Source organism: Gymnodraco acuticeps, unplaced genomic scaffold (genome assembly GCF_902827175.1).
Source record: "Gymnodraco acuticeps unplaced genomic scaffold, fGymAcu1.1, whole genome shotgun sequence".
Classification (NCBI taxonomy): Eukaryota; Metazoa; Chordata; class Actinopteri; order Perciformes; family Bathydraconidae; genus Gymnodraco; species Gymnodraco acuticeps.
In genome coordinates this window covers 46,617-67,167 of record NW_022989983.1, presented here as the reverse complement: position 1 = coordinate 67,167, position 20,551 = coordinate 46,617, and the positions used below count along the sequence as shown (strand labels likewise).

The 20,551-nt window shown below is 38.9% G+C and overlaps 1 protein-coding gene across 13 annotated transcripts in view; it reads right to left on the bottom strand.

Moving 5' to 3' along the window:
* Positions 1-15,220, bottom strand: part of foxp1b (forkhead box P1b) — a 210,224-nt gene extending 195,004 nt beyond the window's left edge. For 2 of the 13 annotated variants that reach the window (XM_034212295.1, XM_034212292.1), the window contains exon 1: positions 14,791-14,988. The gene's annotated coding sequence lies outside the window, so the exon portion shown is untranslated. The other 11 variants (XM_034212286.1, XM_034212296.1, XM_034212297.1 and 8 more) reach the window with 9 other exon arrangements.
* Between the last annotated feature and the right edge of the window lie 5,331 nt (positions 15,221-20,551).

Here is a 20,551-nt window from a genome sequence, read left to right as displayed (position 1 = left end):
CCCTCCTCATTAACAGGGCTCTTCTCCAATCCATTTCGGACCCCTGAGATACAACCTTCCCGAAGTACTCAGCAAAGTGACACGACATTAACCCATTTGCACACGCCGAGTGCGAAAGCAACAGGCTCAACCGGCTGACCCATTGCTTGTTGTGGCTTTATTCCCCAGGACCGTTTTGTAACCAAGTGGGCATCATGCGAATACCATCTGGGTACCACTTAGTTAAAGCTGGCAGAAGTCCCGTGGCAGCCAGCCTGGCAATGAGGAGAAGGGAATAAATTGCATCATTTACTTAACATGCATTTACCGTTGTGCCCGTTAAAAGCCCATGACTAAATCTTTTTTTTTTTTCAGGGTTCTCCTGTTCAGCCAAATCGCATTGAGCGTGCGACAAACAAAGGGGCTGATAACCGGGATGTAAACCACATGAAATCGCATTTAGCCTCAAGTATATTAACAGCTCTCAATCCATTTACACCAAAGAGAAATCTCCCACTGCACAAAACCCATAAACAGACAATAAACACATTGTAATTATAATGCCAACTCTTTAATTACGTGTGTCATTTGGGGATGGTCGAGCTCGCTAATTGTCAGAGTGATGTGAAAGGATTGGGGGGGGGGGGATGCAGAAAAAGGAGATCAAGCCTCGGGCCCAATGAGAAGCATATTCCCCGCTCTCCAAGCGCGTTAGAAGGCAGAAAATTCAATTGGCACGGCTCCAAAGAAGAACAGTCCAAACAGCCTTAATCAGCAGGGACAAACTCCATGCAAATCATTTACATTAGCACAAGAGGAGAGAAGTGTCTGAGCTTTCACATGAGGAACATCTTTCTCCTGCTGTAAGCCTCGCTGCCAGGTGACTCTACGGGAAGAAGAGTTTGGTTCAATTGGTGTAAAACCATGCAGTATATATCACTTGATTTTGTCATTATGATTCAAGGGAAAATCTCCTATTTTCCAAAGCGGAAACCAATTAAATTACAGGACAGAAACAGTGCGGATGACACGCTTTAATCCTATTATATTGCCAGTAAACAGAAGACGTTTTGCAGAATATTAAACAAACAAAATGCCACCATAGTTGCTTGTCGTCATACACGTGTTCTGTTTTTGATTAGTCTTACAATTCCATCAAAATATTGGTAAGCCATATCATTTAGATTTGACTGAAAACTCCAAGCAAATGATAAGATATTTAGCGCCAGTGAAGAACACATAAAGCTCTTAATTTGTAACACCTTCAAGTCCACAAAAACAAGGATTTGAACACAAGAAGATCCTCCTACTTGGAGCAGTTTAGGAGAAAATATACGTTACTTAACAGTCCGTGTTACAAAGATACAACTGAATTTCAATTTAAAGGGGACCTATCATGCAAAATGCACTTTTGTACGTCTTTTATACATGAATATGTGTCCCCCCCGGTGTGTCAGGGAACTCACCAAGTGTCAGAAAACACAACCCTCTCTTTTCCTCCATACCCAAATCTCTAAAAACGGGGCTGCAACGGAACTGATACAGATTTGAAAATAATCTGACGTCAGAAACGGGGAGCTCCGCCTATATGGGCAACTCTCCACCTATCAGGGGAATGTGGGGTTGCCGTGGCATGGTAACAGCATGGTAACAGCATGGTAACAGCATGGTAACAGCATGGTAACATGACGCTCGTGTCTCGCCCCCCTCCTTTGCAGGGGGGCGAGGTCAGCTGCAGCTCATTTGCCACAGAATCAGCCCTTGTGAAGAGAGGGCTGGAATAGATCAAATAGAGCGAAATGAGGCATGGCTAAAATGCATGATCTGTTTGGTATTTTGAAAAAGAAAATTCACAGACATGTTTTATATAGGTATGGCCCTACAATATATTATTAAAATATAGCATGATAGGTCCACTTTAACACAAAATGTTGTTATGGAAAAAACTGGCGAAACCAGAAACCGCAGTTTAGACTTCTAAAAGAAAATTGTAATCAGCCAAGAGGATTTCAATTGGTGCATCTTTAATATAAACATTTGTATCTATTGTCTGATCCATGCAAAAGCACATTCTGCCATTAATTCAACAAAAAAGGCATTCTGTTAGATCACTATTAAAGCAAATGAGCACATACGAAAACAAGCTGCACAAAGTGTTAACCTAAACCAACTGGCAACATACATTGTTTTTTGCGAGAGCTTTCATGTTCAACACTCTAAATGATGGACCGTCAAAATATAAACACAGAATGATCCACTACAATTAATAGTGATTAACCCCAATCATATGAACTGTTACACCGGTTAGCAACTGTATTATCTGTTTAGACTAGAACTTGTTTTTCCAAGTCTCTCAGTGGTCACATGATGTGGAAAATCATTGCTTATTTATGGATCAGAGTCCAAACAAGAAGTGAGTGGACTCAAAAAGCCTTACAATATTAACATATACAGTGTACGGCTGGACAAAGATCACAGAGTGAATTATTGAAACCACCATAAGTACAGTGCACCCTGAAAACACTCTGCCAGATGACATCTCCGGATGAATCATCAGCCGAGAAATGTCAGTTAGGCAATGAGAAACTGTCTCTGCCATTGTTTACATATTGACTGGCACTGTGCGGTCGGCCCTGATGAGAACAACACACACAGCGTCCGATGGCATGAAGTCACTTGGTGGAAAAAGAGCTGTCACTGGGAGCCTGGTAGTGGCTCTGGTGTGGCGTTGCAATCAATGAAGGTGGAGGGACTTAAACAGAAACAAAAACAAATCTATTATTGGTCCCAAAGCATGAAATCATGCATTAGCTAAGCTCTGAGGCAGTCCGTCCACCCTTTACTGCTCACCACCATTCCTGTGTGTATGTGAAGTGAACACGAGGTCTTTTAACACAGCTTTTCATAAAAGAGATCAGAGTGAAAGAGAATGAAGGATACAGAATGTTTCATCTGCCATCCATTTCTTATTCTAATGCAGCCATTAGGCTCTAAAAAGAGACTCCTCATCTATTCATTTTATGGGGAATTTGCAAAAAAAAGATGACACTGCAAGAGGGTTGGTCGGAGTGATTACAATTATTTGAATTAGCCCTTCAATCACCGCGTACGATTGTGTATGGAGTACACAGAAATGCACTCAAAATCGTGGCTTGAAACCCTCGCTGTATACTGTATGAAAAGATTGATTCACTCATTTCTAACTGAGTTTGTTCTGGGCGCGAGGAATTGATTGGTCAACATATTAAAAGCTTCATACAGTCCATACACACGATATGAAAAGGCTTTTAGAAAAATATCCAATAACTCAGGACAGCTGATTGCTTAAAGCTCATCGTATTCACAGCGTTTACAACAGGTGCAGTAAAGCCCCAACAAAAGGCTGTAAACAGTAAATGGTTAACGGGAGCGAGGGCACGTGTAGGTAAAGCTAAAAGAATATATATATATTTCATAAATAAGCTAATACAAGGGATATTGTGGTTGTTTTCATACAAAATCCCTTTATTTGAGCTAACCAATCACAATGCTGTCAATCTGCAACTGACTTTTTTCTATTTTAAGGAATGATATGGTTACAGAGCGCACACAAATTATATGAAATGCAGTAAAACTTATACAAAAAAATTCAAAAAGATTACAATGATAAATAGTGAAAGGGTGAAGAAAATGGTAAACATTCATTAAAAGGATATAATGAACAGATAATGGATACATCAATCATTCTAATGTTAATTATTACTCCTTAGACTGTATGTTACCCATTTTTACCGTCAAAGAAATTATCTTGATTTCCAATTTTCATATATTTAATTTAAAAGATATTTCCATTTACAGTTCATCAGGTTATCCCCTTATATTGAATTCCTTGGGTTAGGGTTAGGGTTGAGTAAGAATGTCGTTGTCTGGTGTTTGTCTTAGTAGTCAGAGTAGGGTTTTTATTTACAGAAATCCAAAAACGAGTTGACGATTCTCTTATAAATAGGAATATTTCCCAGAACCCGCTTATATCTTTACATGAACCAAATCTATGATGATGGTTTGCCTTCTGCTCACCACACTCTCTCTCAAGTTCTCTCGGTCTATTGACATTACTGCTGTTGTACAGAATTACGTTATTTCTCACGCTTTACTAGAGTTCCCGGAAGAAGTTTCAGTTCCAGTTCCAGAGTCTCTTTCTCTCTCCCACTCTCTCTTGTTCTCTCTGTCTTGGTCTTTTTTTAGACCGGCTGGTAGTGCCTAAGATAGATGTCTTGTAAGCCACAATAACATTAAACAGAATTTCCATCCCTTATATAAACGTGCGTTCCCATTCATAAGAACGCTGAGGAGGTGTCTGGCTCGTGAAGTCAGTCAGTCAGTGTTAACCCTTTAACTTAGGTTAATAAAATAGATACGCAGGATGTGTTTCTGCTCATCGCTGAAGTCTATCCTGTACCACGTCTAGTTTCTGCTTTTCTTCACTGCTGTAAACACTTATTTTTCACAGATCACGTTTTCGCAGCCTACTGTTATGTCACCTGACTGCCAGTGAGCATGCTGACTGTCTCATGTAACAAGGGAATGCTACTAGCAGTCTATTACACAAAAAGTGTCTTCTCTAACCATTCAAACTTCATTTAAGAGGAATTGACAACATGATTTGAGTATTCGTGCAGCTTTGATGGATTCAGTTGCATTTCATTGAAGTTGTGGGTTTTCATTTTTTCTATAAATGAATGGAACATTGCTACACTCACATAGTTTGCTGCTATTGGTGTACTAGTGAGAGTGAGTCTTGTAATTCATCAGAATAAGAATATTTGATTCTAAATAATTCGATTTATTGATTTGATTTAACCCTGATGGTCTTGAGTCGTTAAATGTGTCAATAGTTGCTTTTTTTTGTTAGTAATACAGTTCTAAAAGGGTCTGTGTGCGTGTGTGTGTGTGTGTGTGTGTGTGTGTGTGTGTGTGTGTGTGTGTGTGTGTGTGTGTGTGTGTGTGTGTGTGTGTGTGTGTGTGTGTGTGTGTGTATCCAAACATCAGGACTTTGGTGGAGTTTTACTAACACAAACTTCTCTACATGAAAAAGACCCTAACCCTATCTTCACAAGACTTCCCAATGACACATTACTTAAAGTAAAATCATATTGAAAGATCTTCCACTGACTTATCACCCAGACCAGAGTTATAATCAAAGTGCTTCTTTAAATCAGCTAAACAACAGAGACAAAGTGTGTATCTAGTCAGCACATGCAGAAAATGGTGAGGCACATTACCTGCTTCAACACATAATCCCATCCCAGGATAATCTATTGGCCGAGGTGATAAACAAAAAAATAACCATCCTCGGCTGAGTGGTTTGGGAATGGAGCCCCACCCTGTTTACAACACTGAGAACAAAAACAAACTCCCTCCAAGGAGCCCGGGCAAATGCAAGTCACACACTGCAAGCATTACAGGCAAACAACAACAACGAGTGAGGATCTACTGGGAGAGCACGGCTATCAAACAACAAGGTGTGTGTCTCTCTGAGAGGCGGGAGAAAGTGTGTGAGGCAGGAAGAGGGAGGGAGAGAGAGAAAGGGAGAGTTGGAACTAATGCAATACCAATATACATACAGTAAAAGAACAAGGAAAGCTAAGGTAGGTGAAGCAAGGGGGCAGAAAGCTTAGTTTATAATACAAAGATTATAGTACATAGCCCTCCTGTGAGTGATTTGAGAGGACATTGTTTTTGGTCAAAGAACTTCAATTTTATGGCGAAATAACTCATTTTTATGAGAACGTTAGAAAAAAATAAAGATTTTAAGTCTCACGGTAAGTAGAAACAGTGGCATGTGCACGGGATAATATAATAATACCAGAAAATTAAGAAAAATGAGGAATAAAATGCCATATAAGTACATATACATATATCACAATAGCATAACCTTAAATAATGATTTTTAAAAAGATTAACTAAAAACCTTCAAACGTCTGTTTTGGTCAGAGATCTAAAATCTCATGGAGGAATGAACTTTACAATAAATAAGTTACAAATATATATATTTAAAGTCTCAAGAGAAGAGATTAACAAAGTCATGAACAGGGGCTGAAATAACGATACCACAAAAAGAGAAAGGTCATAAAAGTACATATATAAATCCAAATACTAATGTACTATACACTTTTATAATCATTTCAAATCAAAGTAAGAAATATTAGATTAGTGATTAACATGAGTTTGTGTCATCTGTTAGTAAAGTAACCCTAAACTATGATTTGAGGGTGAGAGAAAGCGAGAGTTGGAACTAATTAAATATCAATATACATACAGTCAAAGTACAGACTTGCTAAAGCCTAGCTTATTAAAAAAAAGCTTTCTGGTGAGACATCGATTACATCGCATATGACACATTTGTTTCAAACGGAGAAACCAACTAACATTCCTAAACTTTCATTTGAGGAAGAGAAAAAGCGAGAATTGAAAGTGGAATTGAGCTGAAAACAAACTCAAAAAACACCCCCCCCCCCACACACCTCCAGAGTCTCAGGTCAACTGAATCATCAGGAGTCGGGGAAGATACCGTCACCACCTTCCACGAATAGCTCGCGAAAACCACATCAGTGTGACTTCACCGTGGCAGAGCCGGCAGCTTGAGAACACTCTCGCTCAATATCCAGGGGGACTCTGAATGAAGAGGTAATGAATCTCAGTTAACAAGGCCATTATCAGTGAAGGAACTACATCATCAGGAGGGACTCCAAATCCTCCAGGCCCTTACACACACTGGCCTTTTATTGTCGCTATTAACTGCTCAGGTATAAGAAAAAAGAAGATAAAAGTATCCTGCTTTTGATCTGGTGCTGTACATCACCACGGTAAACAACGAGGGGACACGGAGCCCAATTAGCCATCTCTGCTGTCAAGTATTTAAACAACGTGCCAAGATGATAGCAGTAACCTGCATACTTTCATCTGTGCTCCACACTCATCAGCATGCTAGCACCTCCTCTGCTGCACTGCATCCTGGGTAATTACCGCTTCCCAATTACCACCCAGCTTGGTAAATATATATCAAATAAACAAGCAACAAACCGTCAATTAGGAGCACCCTTTCATAATGGGGGGTCCGAAATGATGTTTTTTAGCACGTGCCGAAGAAGGCAGGAGCATTGCACTTCAAAGCGGAGTTGTAGCGGTACATCTCCCCATAACAGTTTGTAAAATACTAATGTTTCTGAGGCAATTATTTTACGTGTCTAATAGACGAGAGCAACACATCCGGGTGCTTCCCCCCTGCGTCAGGGCCCCACTCCTTTTTGGGTGAAAACATTCGCTCTCATTTGACTGGCGGTAAATACAGATTCTGAGTTTTTTTCGTCGTTCACAACCAAAAATGTTGAATATCATGCATTTTTGATCAACAAGATGATCATTGTCGATTTATGGTTAAATTAAAAGCTACGGAGGAATGATGTCTGTTCAGTCTGCCGGTAGACAAGTGTCTAACATTTAAAGTTGTTTTTCTAACACTCAAAATGGGATTTCCTTGGTTTATTAGTGTTTTATATTTTAATCAACAGTCACTACTTTGACTTTTAACATGACAAATGTTTACTTTGATGATTGACGCTACCTCATTAGCATCACCAGCAGTGACGTGCTCTAATCTATAGAGAGGCGAAGTCCCTCCCTTTCCGGGGGAGCTCCATGGGACCTTATTTGGGAAAAGGTATGTATTGAAGTCAATGGAGAGAGAAAGATTATCTTTTGATCCCGTTTGAATTGTGCCACGAATTATTTTGCAAGTCAAAATGTTTTAAATGTGTCGTAAAACTGTGAAGTAACACTTTTTTTGGTGTGAAACCGCTCAATGAACTACATCTCCCGTCTCGCACCACACACCAAGACGGCCGTCACGTTGGCACATTTCACTTCTTCCTTTCAGAATGAGGCGAAAAGTATTAAACGAGGTGAAAATCACTCCAAGTCTGGGCGCGTTGAGAGCCGTACACAAGGCGAGTTAGTCGGTTCCTAAGAGCCAGCATGCGGGACCGGCATTCTGGGATTTGTAGTCTTTCTAGTGCATATTTTTCATAGTCTTATATTTCAACAGTTTTACGACAAACTGTGACTTTTTTGACATGGAAATTATTTTTTAATATTGACAAACATCATATGTGTAATTCGTGGAACAATTCAAACGGGATCGAAAGATAATATTTCTCTCCCCATTGACTTCAATACATAATTTTTCAGAAATAAGGTTTCATGGGGCGGAAGTAGATGGGCGGGACTTCGCCTCTATAGTGGTAGGTGATGACGTGGTTTGGTAGGCCAAGCAGGAAGTTAGCATCACTAGGGGTGACGTGACAAAAAGCCATTTTTGATTTGATTTTGGAATATAGCAGGAAAATAAATGGTGGTAAACACACATACAGTATGTAGCAGACTTTAAGGTCTTAATGGTTCAAGTGGACTAGTAATGAACTTATGTTTGTTTTTCTGTGATGTTTTACCTTCACATTAACATAGTAAACGTTAGACAGTGTGTGTTACTATGGAAACAGAATGTTGAGTGTAACTGTATCCAACGGTTTATTTTGTTGCGTTTTCAGCTGTGTTAATAAACCTTACAAACGTTGTAAAGATAAACGTTTATGTTTATGATACTCTAATGTTTTATTGAGCAGGATAATCACTGTGCGATAGTACGCAAATATATAAGGTTACACGTCAAACAAACTACATCACGGTCACATGACTTCACCTCGCCACCGCTAAGCTAAATGTAGCTATTGTTCAGTATGATGATGTATAGTTATCTCACTGAGTCACTCTTTAGCAACCACCATTGTTGAGACACATGGAAGCTTCAGATATTAAATCAGTGGGGTAATTCATGTCGGAGAACATGAGAAGAAACTGTTCAGCTTGTGTTAACCACAGACCTTATTTCAGGCTTTTAAAAAGAAACAAGTCAATAAAAAATACATGCTAAATGCTAATTCATTTCCCAGTTGTAGGACTCATTCCTGCACCACTCTATTAGAGGTGTTTAAGTTGACAATGGGGCAAAATATACAACATGGAACAGCCCTGCACCACAAAGACGAGTTCAAAAAGAAACATGGCCTTTTTTCTTCACAGACGAGTGAAGAGGGGACAGTAACATTGTTGAATTCAAAGGCGAGGAGAACAGCTGCAGAAACAGTCTGTCAACAAAATTTGCATTACTGCTCTCTCCTCATCTCCATTACTCTCTCCTGTCTCTCCTCGAGCCCACGGAGCTGCCGGCTTAGATCTGAGTACTCTGATGGCTTATCACATAGCGAGCAGCAGGCTAAGCCGGAGTGATGCGCCCAAAAGACATGATCAAAGCGCACCAACTTTTCCACCCGGCAATGATGATGGAAGAGCAGGCCCTGCCATGTTGTGTTTCTTATTAGGGCTGCGACTGCCAACTGAAAACACAGCCAAGGAGTCAAGGATGAGGCCCTTAAAGATGTGCTACCGTAACCTTACTCTGCATTACGCTGCTGCTGCAGTGAACAGGGTTTAAGTGGTAGTATGTGACATATCTCCACATTAGTCACTTTCAGTTTTGCTGCTCTCTTATGTTGATTTAACAAGAGCTGCAGTCGTAAGAAGGCTTTGGCTATTTCCTGCTTTTATTTCATATCAAAAAGGGAATGTGTTATTTTGGACTAACAAAACAAGGCTTGGAGGAAATTAATGAATATTTTCTGACATTTTATTCACCAACAATAAAATGTCATAATCGCCATATAACTCGATTATGAAAACAATAGCTACCTTTAGCCTTTCATAGTATCTTAAGCTTTTAATTTGCAGCTTCAAGCATCCCCTTTTGGATAGGTCTTAATATTAGAGCACTTTGGTCTAAGTAAAGATTGTTACATTTCTCTCAGCAGTCTGTTACAAACAGATAGATAACATAATATATGGTCCCTCACAACTAAACCATAAATAAGCCACAACAACTGTACGAAAACCGAATGGAAAGTGATTTCTGGCAACAACAGCACTAAAAAAACGTTATAAAACACAACTTTGAAGTGATGCTTCTTCTAAACCAGGGGTGTCAAACTGAAGGCCCGGGGGCCAAATCCGGCCCGTGACTTCATTTTCTGTGGCCCCGCAAGGGCTTGCAAAGAATATTATATGTTTATTATACGGTTAGATGGTGATTTACAGAAGCCCGTTGCCCATAAACTACATGTCCCACAATGCATCTCATTTTAGACTTTTTTTCTTCTAAATATGCCTTTTTTCTCAGAATTTGACTTTTTTTCTTAGAATGTTACTTTTTTTTCAAAATGTTACTTTTTTTTTTTTTAAATGTGACTTGAGAGAAGAGACTTGCAATTATTTGCCCCAGACTTCTTCTTTCAGACGTAGTTAATTATTAAGTTATTACCCTATCTGATGATAATCCAATGCAGAGGCAATAATGTAATATAATACATTATTTTATATATATATTTATATATGTCTTTTTTTATATAGTCTTAAAGTTACAACCGGCCCATTGAGTGCAGCCATAATGCTGATGTGGCCCACGATTAAATTGAGTTTGACACCCCTGTTCTAAACTCTCACAAGTCATTGCGTCTATATTAAACATCCCATTAAGGTCACGTTTTAAAAATTGCTCAGGAATAGCCTAATTCCAACGTAAACTGACATTTGCATTATTTTCTCTTCCCCCGACAACATTTCTTATAGAAAACTGTAATGACGGACAAACATTTTTTATTGTTACTATTATTAGGATCTTCAATACTTCATCTGTGTACACTTTTGGGCCAAAAAGACAGGGACATCTTTTGTAAATGAGGATTTGTAGTTGTTTGAACTTTTGTAAATACTGTGAAGGTTTACACAGAAAGGAGGAATCACTGACACATCGTCTCCCCTGGCAAAATAAACCAATCCACTTTAGTAATAACAGCCACCTCTCAATGTAAACTTTCATCAAATTCTCTTAAATGTAAAAGCACATCATCCATCAGGTCCATGGAACCACATCATAAACACACACACTTACAAACATAGAGAGCGGACAGCTGATAGAAACAGGTGCTCAGGTTTCGCCTGGTAGCTGAGCGCAGTTTGGAGCATATGGCTGAGCCCTGGATGTCTGCAGGAAATGTTTGTATCTTACCTGTTTCAGTCCCGAAACAGACATGTGTTGTGTGCTATTAAAGAAGATCTGGTGTTATGGTATTGCTTTCTAGAAGGCTGTAGTACTTACTCAATATGGGAACAGGGAATGGTGTGCATTTGGTAGCATAGGGTTAAAGAAAGTAACAAAAGGGTGAGGGGTGGTGAAAGAAAGTTGAATGGGTTTCACCACACCACACTGCAAAGCAAACTCCCTTAATTATTCATCCATCTGTTCCAATACTTCAAAATAACAACACTTCTAAAACAAACTTAAACCAATGGATGCAACCAAATATGCAGGATACTTCTATTAGGCCTGACGAGATAATTAAGTTATCAAATTATGGTATATGATAATTATCCTTTTACGATACGTACTTATCGTGCATATGGTCACGATCATTTATTCAATACTGATTTATTCTACGATGTATGGAAATGACCATGATAACTTTTACGTTACGATTTATTGTACGATACATGGACCTGACGTGGATCATTTTTACGTTAGCAACATATCTTACCATATTGGAAATGACTTTGATATTTTTAACGATATTGACTTATCGTAGAATATATGGACCGCTTTCATTTTAACATGAACAACTTAGCCCTCAATATATGGACATGACCATGATAACTTTCACGTTATGATTTATCGTACGATATATGGACATGGATCATTTTTACGTTAACAACATATCTTACCATGTATGAAATTACTTCACAAAACTTTACGTTATTGACTTAACGTTCAATATATGGACAATAAATGTATAGTTTTTACGTTAACGATCGTAAAATAATATGAAATTAGATCATTTTGACGTTATTGACTTATCGTACGTAATGGACATGACGTTAAACATTTTTGAATAGTTATTATAATTCTATAAATGCCATAACATTTTCTTAAATTGACAATATGTTTCCAGTCCAACAGCAGGTATCCTCACAAACCAAACTTAGATATTTTCAATCAATCAATCTGTTTGCCATTGATGATGTACTGTATTCCTGATACACAACACCAGCAGTCAACACTTTTTTACAAACTAATTGTAGTTGCATGAGCAAGGAGGACCTTTGTTGTCAGCATCCGTCCCTTCACTACGAACAGATGACTCTAGAAGATAGTTATTAATGGCTGCATGGGTTAATGGCCGTCCTGAGCATTTGACTGTCTCCATAGAGACTGAGGAGCTCACCTGTCCACTCTCTGACCAGAAGCCAAGCCGGTGAGCGAGACACACGCACCTTGACCCTGGAAATAATGTTCTACTTTCCTTTTGTTATCACTTCCATTCACTTAATGCAGCTCTAATCAGTGTGCTGCAATCATATTCATATTGCGAGTAATCTTCCCCTTTGTCTGTGTGAATCAAACATGCAAAACTCACATGACAAATTCATTTACCAGAAAAATCCCTTTTATTCATCTGTCACTTGCCGTCTCGCTTTGTGCAAAAAGTGTCTCAAGCTGAACTGGTTTGAGGGCGTCTTGTATGCGAAATCAAATGAGGGGTGAAGCCGGAAAAATCAAATCTTAACAAGAAACAGTAAGAAGCAAAAATGCAGAACCTTATTCCACACTGGACCGAAAATAACTCTCCTTATCACTCAGCTGCAAGCGAGGAGTCAGTTTACTGCACAGGGTATTTCAATGTGTGTTCACAAATTCTGAGCCGTCAGATGAAAGAGGGCCGCTCCACTCAGGGATGGGAGTCCTCGCGCTGAATGCATGAGCGACTGATTACTTTCTTACCAGTTGAACCTCGGCTCTCTACGAAAGAAGAGCCTGAAGTGGCAAAACTAGAAACAAGGGCTTTCCAAATAATACAAAATCCCAGATTGGTGCTTCAAGGATCTTTCATTGTTACGATGCATACAGCTGCTCTTCCTCACATTTCAAGCATTTCTTTTTGTTGTTGTACTTGCCCCCCTGCCAACTCAATGTGTTCAGTCGTAGTAAGGAGCAGAGAAAAGTAGACGCAAACACAGGGGAGAGGGGACTGTTTTTCCCAGCAGAATGTCAGCGTGTAGCGGCTGTGTCTAACAACAGGCCGAGAAAAAAGTTGCAAAGAAAGTTCATCTTGTGTTTTAAAACCTGGGTCAGCATTTGCGAAGGTCCATTTCTGCATAAGTGAGCACACAAACCGGCGCCTGTTCAAATAGTGTGCAGATCTCTCTCAGGCAGCTCATGACAACAGCCCAGCAGCAGCACTGTTTGATCTCCAATGTTTTCCTTAATCTGGGTTGTCAAGGTTCGCTTGTTGGAGGCTGTTTACTTTACTTCTCCTACAAAAAAGTGGGTTTTTTTCCCCCTCAGACAATGACTAATCCAAAGACCAAGAAGGAGGGGAGCCCTGCCAGCAATAGTTGTTAAAGCTGCAGTTTCCCTTTTGTAAAACAATTCACATGGTTCTAGTCCAGCTGCAGACTTAACTGTAAAAAGAAATATGAGGGTAATTCTTGAGTGTGTAACGTTTACTCTAAATGGAAAATAATCTGCTTTAAAAAACATTTTTCAGTCCAATTCTGTCTTTACAAACTAACAAATCCACATGGATTAAATAGACAAGACTTTTGTTTATATTCTGTACATTTAAAAGCAGCAGAGAAAAATTAATTATATTTCTAATTGTCTGAAATACACCGGTTTAGAAAATTGATCAAAAAGAAATTAGATATAAATATTTTATATATATGTTTATGTGTTTTTTTAATGCATTTCTACAGACTAATTATATTTCTAAGTACATTCCTTTTAGACAATAAATTAGGATGACATAACGTTCATTTTACAAACACACTATATCAATAACAGATAATTGTTAATTTGACAAAAAAGTTACTATTTTTCAGAAGTGATAATAAAGCCTATTTACAGTTAATAAAAACGATTAACTTTAACCCACACTGGGACTGACTTGGCTGGCTAATAAACAGTTTACTTTTATAGCAGTACAGTTGAATAAAGCGTGTTAATTACTTAATGTTGAGTTGAAGTTGCCACAGTTATAATGTATTATTTAAATCCTTTGTATTAGTCTGATGACAAGTTGACTGTAAGTATCCGCTATTAAAGTAGCACTGCACACACACACTGAAACACCAGCCTGTCACACCACTGAAGCCAAACAGCGAAATAAACTTAGTCTGTTAGATAAAACTATATAACAGATATTAAAACTATTGTCTCGGGCAGTAGTAAAGCTTCCTCCGGTCTCTCGCAGTTTGGAGGACAGCTAACACGTGGGGGGAAAGCTCCCTCTTTGGTGTAACTCCAAAGAAATCACGGCACTCAAACTTCCCTTTCCCCCGTTCAAACTTAACAACTTTTAACAGGTAGCGTTGTAATTATCACTTTTTTAACAAACTAGGGCTATGAAGGTGCATTTCCCTCGGGGGGTGGGATTGCATAGCCTCAACTAAGTTGCAACTTTCCAAAAAAAGTATAGGACACAACTCTCCAAAAACTACACTAAACAGCACTACCAGGCAGCCCACATGCTATTAATACAGGTGTTTCTTTATGACTTTATTGTAACAAATGTAGCAAAAAGCGAAACTCCGTGTGTGTGCGTTTGCATCAGCAGGTAGCTAAAGACACGATACAGCAAATGTTAACAATAGGATAATAGTGAAACTTACCCGAAAGGCTTTTTTTTTTACAGCAGCTAACAGGCAGGGTACCGTTTCGCCAGTATGAGATAACGCGTGCAACAAATCAAACCGTAAACACCAACAATATCACTCCGCCCGCCTTTGGTCTGTTGGTGGCTGAGGTGGTGGTGCGGCGGAGGTGAGGAGGGAGGGGGGGACTAACTAACTCACTAACTTAACTACAAGGAGAAAAGAGATATCATCTTACCGAGGGCGTCGAAGAAGATCAACAAAATGTGGAGTTTCACACTCGCCGACTCGTTTCCCTCTGCCTCGTGCACAGAAAAGGCACTAGCTCCTCTGTTTCTTAATGTTCATATTAGATTTTTTTTAACACGCCGAGCAAAGAAGGAGGAAAAAAAAGAAAAGAAGCAAGCATCGCGGATTTGGATGTTGTTGTTTTGATGTTCCAAGTCCGTGACGTCATATCCACCTGCTGTAAACAACGATCATTGCATCGCGGATCCTTCATAAGAAACATCACACAAGTACAATTCAGTAGCACTTAGTAGGTTCCTTTCTATGGGGAAATGTAATGATATGCATTAGTTTTAGCTCAAAGTGTGACAGGAGAGAGGGGGCTGTCAGAAAAGCTAAAATGTCTAAAGCTGACTAATTACAACTGAGGCAGAATGAACTTATTATTATTTCCAAAAAATCTTCTTTTTTATATATCTGAGGATCATCATAACTGTTCCTACGCCTCACTGCAGAAACATGACATTATTTGAGTTGTTTAAATCTCAAATGTGAGAAGTTTTAAACTATAATGGTTTTTAAAATGACAGTGTATATAACTAGAGGGCAGTTTTATGATGTTGTCATTTGGCATGTGGGCCAATTCTTCATAATATGTTCAAGGTGGCATGCATCTTTTGCAACAAAGTCATTCAGAATCACTGCTTGACATTTTTGTTGTGGTTGAAAAGTTGTGTGCACTCCTAAATAGTCTTTCCTCAGCATGTCTGTCACAAGATGTGCAGAAACACATTATGACAGTAATTAAAAACCTCTGTCACTTGGCCCTGAAGAGGAGAATTACCACGGGCCACTTCAACAGTCCAGTTAACAACTCATTGTAAAGCAACATTAATTTAACCTCAAGAGAAAATATTTCAAGTCCTTTTTTGTCCTTGGTCAAGGTCTTGAGGAGCACAGCTCATTTCGCTTTAAACGAGATTCCATGTATCATGGCTGCATCTGTAGTGCTGCTGCTGATCTCTCTCATAGAGTCTGTTTGTGGGTAGAGAGCGCCACCCTCTGGCCGTGCACACAGGAACATAAATAGTTCCAAATAATGTGTTTTATACACATGTTACATACTTGTGTTTGTGTAGTACAATGTGCACTATAGTCTATAGTGTATATATGTTTTCAATTTTATTGTATTATTGCACATTTTTACTCAAATACATAATTTGTATTTTATTGTATTTGTATCTTCTTATTGCAAATGTTTATTTAACCTATTTGAATATGTATATATCATTTATATTTTATTGTATTATGTTCTTATTCTTTAAATGTATATAAATATTTTTATTTACTTTTATTTGCATTTTCTAATTTGAGATGTTTCTATTGTATGTTTGTTTTGTTTCTACAATTTTTGTTTGTTGTTTCAATATTTTCACATTATGTGCAATTTTAACATGTTGCTGTGACAACAAGAACATCCCCAATTGAGATCAATAAAGTACATTCTATCTTATTTGTATGTATTTCTTTGTATTTCTTTTTAAATTCTGAAATGTAGTAACTGTCCTGAAACCTAATTTCCCTCGAGGACAAATAGAGAATTAATTATTGGCCTACACATCTCAGCTGAGACCTGTTATTATATTCATTTAATTCATTTATTTACATGTAGAACAGTTTAAAATACAAGCTGATAAGCTCTCTGAAGCTTTAGGGGCCCGAACACTTAATAAAGGTAAGTTAGGTAAGAGTGGAGAAACCAGCTCGAGTGCGCTAGAATTTGAAAATACACAACCGGAAAAAATCTGCCTCTTCCTTCAGATTTCCTCACAGAGCCCCTCCTCCAACACACACGGACGCGCACATGACCAATGAGGGCACGAGATAAATTTGTGCCCCGATGGAAGGCTGACAGGCAGGTAGGCCATCCAGTTACTTTAGCCGGGCCGGCTCAGATGATTGGTCGTGCTTTTTACAGCGCCACGGCTTCCACAGATGAAATGTTTTAATGTATTTATTGTCAAAGCATTTAATGTATTCATTGTATCGGGATGTTAAGAGCATTCCATGGAAAATAACAAGTGTTTCTGAAGTGAATTACCTACCTTTAACAGAGCGTTTTTGCAAAATATGTTCCAACACATCTAGAATTGGAGAAGGTTCATGTACAGAAACATTCACAAGCTAAAAACACCAAATACCCCAAACTTATAAAACCCTAGCATTAAAAGGTCAGCAAACATTAATGTGTCAGTCTTAACATAAAACAGATAAGATAATAAACACTGACACAGGACAAGTGAACATAATTGCACAGTTTTAATACATTTCAGAGTAGAATAACACGTGTGTTTAAAGCTATTTAGATTCAAATTTTAAAAAAGAATGCTCTGAAACTTTTTTTAGCCTCCTTTGGACCAATATGAGGAATCGTTTCAGAGTGGGCAAGTTTCAGAGTAACAATCAGAGGGCTCGTTCCAACCGGCGAATGACATGGCTCGTTTCACCCAGCCAAAGAGGGCTCTTTTTAACCAATGGGCAATCTGAGGGGTCTTTCCTTTGGGCCAATGAGAGGGCTCATTTCACCCTTTGTGCCAATCAGAAGACTTATCAGAGGGCTTGTTTCAACCAAGCCCTGTTTCAATCAGTCTAAAAGAGGTCTTTCAACCGGCCAATCAGAATGCTTGTTTCACCATTTGGAGCAATCAGAAGACTTATCAGAGGGCTTGTTTCAACCAGTCTAAAAGAGGTCTTTCAACCGGCCAATCAGAATGCTTGTTTCACCATTTGGAACAATCAAAAGACTTATCAGAGGGCTTGTTTCAACCAGTCTAAAAGAGGTCTTTCAACCGGCCAATCAGAATGCTTGTTTCACCATTTGGAACAATCAAAAGACTTATCAGAGGGCTTGTTTCAACCAGTCTAAAAGAGGTCTTTCAACTGGCCAATCAGAATGCTTGCTTCGCCATTTGGAACAATCAGACTGCTCTATTATTTAGGTCAATGAAATGTCTAATTTCAGAGGGCCAATCAGAGGGCTCATTTTAGAGGGCTAAACAGAGCTCCTCTCAACCTTCGGGCCAATCAGAGGGCTCCTTTTACCCTTCGGGCTCATCAAAGATCTCTATCCTTTGAGTGGCAGGTCTTTACATAATGTGTCCATTTGTTGAAACTCATGTTGTTTTATTGTGTTCTTCTCCGCAGTGAATTCATGTTGACATGCTTCTTGAAATGTAATCTGATGGTATAACATCACTCCCATTATACTGCTAACAGGATTTGCAGTTTTGCTGTGATTTGTATACTGAGCCCGTCTTTATAGGATTACTGCAGTTTTCAAAAGGTTGTAAACATGATTGTCTGGTGTAATTAATGAGAAAAACTCTCACACATGATCTTTGTAATTCTTCAGTGTCTCGATCTGCATGTCAATACTAGATCCACGAGCCCAGCAGCCAGTGTGTCTGCCTCTGAATTTATTATCCTGTTTGTCGGTGTGTTGTGTGGATTAAAGCCCTGACTGGATGGAGTGTAGTTACAAATTAATTGAGGATCACTATCAGTTACGTAACAGGCTCTCCACACACACGCGTGCACACAACAAAGTAATTAGCTTTCTGTTAATTAGGTAATTAAGCATCTGAATAGGAGCTCCTCTTGATTTCCAAAGGGGGAAGGATGGCTTTCACTCGGTGTTTTTCCCCTGCTGCTGGGGGCGAAACATTCAGACTGTAATGAAAGGGAGAAGCTGTGCACATAATGACCAATAAAGCATGTGAGTGAAAGGAGGACAGACTTAAAGGACAGGACACTTTGTTTCTGCAGTTGTACGTGTTGGTGTGGAATGCCTTTTTTTAATTTGTCAAATAAACCACAAAACATCAATAAAGCAATATCCAGAAAACCATGAAATAAAAAAATTGCAGTTACTATTATTATATAGGAAATATTATTGTATAGCAACAGAAACATGTTTTTAAAGTGCATTACTTTTCAATAAATCATCTCTAATTGTTAATATCATTATAAATAACCTTTCAATAAGAACATGAAAATATACTCAGTACAGTATATTATATATATTGCCTGAATTGAAGTGGAAAAGTTGTGCAGTTGCAAAAGTAAATACCAATACAGGTCACACACTTATTTAGTTTTTCTATTTGCACATTTATTATGTGGGTGATAAATTATGACAATAGATTTTAAGTATAATTGTTCTGGTTTGACAGCATCATGATAGTATAACTGTCTTTATAAAACACATTCCCAAGAATCAAGTGTCCTTGCAAATGAAGCTTAACTTGTAACGTAGGATTTGCGTTTGAAATGCAGCACAAAGGTCAGGTGTCGGTGTAGATCACAGAGCAAGAGGAGCGTTTCTCTAAAGATCAAGAGGATTTTCTGCTGCGGGGATCGGCTGCTCTTTCCCCTTCAGACATTACAGAAATGTTTCTGAACGGCCGGCCTGTGGACGCTTATGATGTCTGACCGTGGATTTGGTTCCATGATAAGTGTGCTTCTGGGTCTGATAAAGTGCAGCTCGGTGTGGGCACGGTGAGCTCAGAGAGGAGGTGGATGCCTTTTATAATCACAGGGGAGAGAGACACTTTAATGTCTCATCATCTCATCACTGAAGACACATTGCATATTTCTGACATTTTTGTAACACGTTTAACCCTCCTATTGTCTTCGTCCGTCCCCCCGTCCCCCCCCCCCCCCCCCTTACTTTGGTGAGGTCCTGTTTTAACTGCTATTACATTAACACAAAAACCATTAATCATCACCAAATTTCATTCAACACCCTTTCAAACTGTAAATATTGTGTCAGACTACTGGTGTACATGAGAAACTGCAGTAAATATACAAAGAACAGACACTGAACATGTAATGCGTGTGCCAGGTGTGATCCATGTGGGGGGATGGGCACATAAGAGCGGGAAATGTGTCAAATTGTTCTGTTTGTGTGTGAGTGACAGGTGTGATTCACATGGGGGGATTGGGCACATAAGGGGGGGGGGGGGACACATTTAGAGTATGTGTGTGTTTGTTTTATCTGATCCGGATGGTTACTAATTCCTTTTCTTTATGGCGGTCATTTTTGACTGGGAACACCATGAGTGTTACAAAGTTGACTAAATCATCCAAAATGCAATGAAAGTGGTGATCAGCAATTGTATATGTTCAAATGTCTACTGTGAAGGATATCATAAAGCCTTAATGCAATCGAATGTAAAACTAAAAAGTTATGATTGATGAAAGTTGTAAACCAGAGTTAGGAAAAGGGACCACATTACTCCTGTTCTGGCTGCCTTACACTGGCTCCCTATAGAACACAGGATAGAATTTAAAATTCTTCTTCTCGCCTACAAAGCCCTTAATGGGCAGGCGCCATCTTACCTTAAAGAACTCATTATACCCTACTGTCCTACTAGGGCATTGCGTTCCAAGAATGCAGGGTTGTTGGTTGTTCCTAGAGTCTCTAAAAGTACAATGGGAGCCAGAGCCTTTTCTTATCAAGCTCCACATTTGTGGAATCAGCTTCCAGTTT